The following is a 3716-nucleotide window of genomic DNA, read 5'->3' on the forward strand; positions in this document are numbered from 1 at the left end:
CACACAAGGCAATGGATCCTTTTAAAATGTTTCAGGTTTTGTCAACAATATCTATAAAACAGAGAATTATAATTGGTTTGGAAATTATCTCCCAAAAGCATTAAAAATTAAGAATGTCCTTCCTATTTCTTTCCTGTTTACTGAGGGAATTGGCAAGAAAACTGGTCTCTGGAGAGGTTCTGAGGTACAACAGAGTCTGTGGAAGCTACAGGCCTAACGGGACTGATCACAACTTTTTCACGGAAGGCAGGGTTAGAATTCAAGGAAACCAGCAGTCCTGTGGGCTACAGTAAGTCCAGGAGAGTAAGACTTCAGCAAATAAGCAGGTTGTCCTGGTGTTTGCCAGCTGCATTTCAAGGGCAACCATAAAGCCCAGGGTTCAATAAAAGATACCGACCCCTGCCCCCTGGCGATGGGCAAAGAGACATCTTGGTGGTGTTCTTGTATCAGTCAGGGGCAGAGCAGACGGCACTCCTGTGTTTATCCTAGCTTGATGCCTGGCCTGGTAGCCAAAGCTGTCTTATACCTAGGACTCATAAACACCAAATCAAATCCAGAATGCACAGTGCAGAAAGAGGAAGAAAGCAGAGACCTGAGGACCACCATGCCACCCACAGACCTGCTCTCCAGCGCACAGCACAGGAGGGCCACAGACACTCTCTTGCCGTCATGCCATGTAGCAGGGATGGAAGATGCCACCTACAGGTCCATCACCCATGTGGCCAGCCTGCAGCTGGCGCCACCACAATGTGTGAGTCTGTGGCGGTCAGGTGAGAGAGAATGAGAAGCGAAGCAGCTTGAATTATGAGGAGGGATGGATCTGGAGGGTGGAGAGCCTGTTGTGGGTGGCCAGCCTTGCCACGATGGGCCAAGATAAGGTCCCAGCCTGGGCTGCCATAGAGGGCAATGCCTGAGTCTGTCGATGCCTGTGGCTCACATTTCCACTAAAGAACACCAGGATGGGAATACCCGCCTGAGACCATGTGGATATCTAAGGACTGTATGACTGGCCCCGCCCTTCACTGGATGCAGCATTCTGGAGAGCTGGTGCTACCTCTCACCAGTGGCAGCACTTGGGAGAATGGGCCAAAGATCTTGAACCAGACCAATGACTCATTGTAATGAGCACTTGCAAGTGAAGATGTGTGGACAGAGGGATGTACCATGGGACACACTGTGACACACTACACCTTAAACAATGAGATGTTTTCTATGCTTTGCTTTTGTTGTTATTAGTATGCGTGTGTGTGTGTGTGTGTGTGTGTGTGTGTGTGTGTGTGTGTGTGTCAGTTTTATTTTGGTGAGGAGGCTACAAGTGCAGAGATGAGAGAACAGAGAGATAAGTGGGACTGGGGTGCTTTGAAACTCACAAAAATCTCAATAAAAAGTTTAAAAAGAAAAAAAAAGATACCAAAAAGAAAAAAAGTCTTTCAGGATGCCAAAACACCTGACGAGGTCAGAGGTGACCTGAGCCACCAACAGGAGGAATGGCAGAAGAAGAGAAAAGCCTAGTGAGTCCATAGGATGGCTGTGAGTATATAACAAGCCAGCCTCAGACCAGGGCTCTGTAACTCTATTCCCAGCCACAGACCCACAGAAATCAACTGAACAATGGGCCTCCAAGAGCTCAGAGTCCTTCCAGTTCTCTGTGGTCCCTTTTGGCACCGACCATTAGCAATGACGTGGCTTTCATGTGGCCAGAGAGCTACGTGGCACCATCACAAACCACCTCTCAGCCACGGCAATTGAGTTAAAAAAAAAAAATTGTAGAGAACTGTGGAACAATGGGCGATGCCCAAAGAAGTGTTGTGAAAGGGCCTGCCTTGATTCAGAACAAAACCAGAATTTGACCATGATTTCCATAGCTGCTACACGATAACAAACTGCCTCCTGGTGGATTACGGTGCCCACTGCATAGCACACCCATTACATTACATACCCAATGTGGTGCTTGGCAGGCAGTGGGCACACAGCCAGCATGTCCCTCCTTCAAACCACCTAAGCCACATGCTGTCTGCCGTACAAACCCAGCTAAAGCTCCCACCCCTGGGCATGGGAGTTTGTTTTCATAGTGTATTCTTTCCTTAAGTCAGAAATGATAATCTATGCAGTAGTCAAAACTAGACAGCAATTAGAACCACACAATAAGGTGCTAATGTCTCCAAGATGCTGGTTAACGCAGCTATCATTACCGCAGAAGCAGGGCACAGAGTCGTGGAGGTGGATGCCATCCTGCTGCACTGAGCTGGCCTGGAACCCTCAGAGCACTAAGCTCCCAAGCTCCTCTCAGATGCTGGCCTTTGAAGAACAGCTTCTTTGGAATATTCTGTACCCTACACAGCACCCTTACAGAGGCAGGCCTTGCCAAGGCATTTTTAGGGCTTGGGAACTAACACCAGGATTTCCAAGGATGAGCCTGTGGTACTTCTTTAACAGCATACCAATTCCATGGATTTAGGGAAGAAGGAGATTCAAAGGGCCTGACCTAAGAGTTGTCTTAAAACGCTTTCTATTGACAAAGCGCCACTGGAGGAGGTATGCCTTTTCTCAGATGTTGATTGAATTTTAAAGATCTTTACTTACAAAATACTATAAGAATCCTACATGAATTGGATCAGACTTCTCTCCTTCGAGGCATAATGTTTTCAATCACTTTGCAAAGTTTTCTCTCTATTACTCAGATTAACTTTGGAGACCAGGAAAAGAGGCATCTTTTAGAGCCACTTTTGAGCTCTGCACACAGGTCATTTTACTCAAACCCAATGATGAGCTCTGGATTCTTGCCCATTGCATAGCTACAAAGCTCTGAGGAGACACTGGTACCCCACTCCCCATTCCTATCACCATTCCCGTGTCATCTCAGAGCCCAGCACATTCTGGATGCTGAGTTCATGGACCCATCGAGACAGAAGTGAGCTTCAGAGGCTGTCAGCTGCAGAATGCAGGAGGGATAGTCACAGTGGCCTCCTAGCCTCAAGTTTCACCCAGAGATTTTTTTTTCTTCCTAGTGGCCTTTATGGAGATGGTGCTGGAGCCAAGGACAAGGAATACATTGGGCCAGAGTTCACACAGAAACCATCAGGACACGAATGCATGGAAACACTGTGCAGTCTGTGAAGCACTTTGCAGATGTCTGCTTTTACCTTCCTCTCCTGATCATTTAAGTGCACGCCTGGTCCATGCAGCACCTGTTCCAACTGAGCTTACCATTGAGATGAATGCACACAGGAGGCAATTATTCTGAGGAATACTCTCTTATCTCAGCCTTTTCTGATTTAATACAATCAAATGGACACAAATGCAAGTGTAGAAAGACAAGGGATATTCCTGTTCTAGGACCAGAGAAGAGAAGTTACACCATGGATTCTCCTTTCAAACACTCTTTGTAGTGATCACTTACAAGGAAGGTGCATAGTAAACTAAAAACTATGTAATTAAAATAACGCATGTATGGCATGGTGCTGGGAGCTCTGTATTTCTTTTTTTTTTTTCTTTTTAGTTACATTTTGTTAACTCTGTGTCCCAGCTGTATCCCGCTCCCTCATTCCCTCCCCAACCCCACACTCCCTCCCTGGTCTCCTCCCTGCCCCTTTCCAAGTCCACTGATAGGGGAGGACCTCCTCCCCTTTCATCTGACCCTGTTTTATCAGGTATCTTCAGGGCTGGCTGCAAAGTCCTCCTCTGTGGCCTAACAGACTGCTCCTCCCCGGGGGGGG

General features: G+C 47.2%; 1 non-coding gene across 1 annotated transcript; it reads left to right on the top strand.

Moving 5' to 3' along the window:
• Positions 1 to 400: 400 nt before the first annotated feature.
• On the top strand, positions 401 to 539 carry LOC129677875 (small nucleolar RNA SNORA48). The gene has a single exon (XR_008720279.1). It is a non-coding gene; the product is annotated as a small nucleolar RNA SNORA48 (small nucleolar RNA).
• The last annotated feature ends 3177 nt before the right edge of the window (positions 540 to 3716 follow it).

This window comes from Psammomys obesus, unplaced genomic scaffold, assembly GCF_907164565.1.
Source record: "Psammomys obesus unplaced genomic scaffold, mPsaObe1.curated_primary_1811, whole genome shotgun sequence".
NCBI classification, from domain to species: domain Eukaryota; kingdom Metazoa; phylum Chordata; class Mammalia; order Rodentia; family Muridae; genus Psammomys; species Psammomys obesus.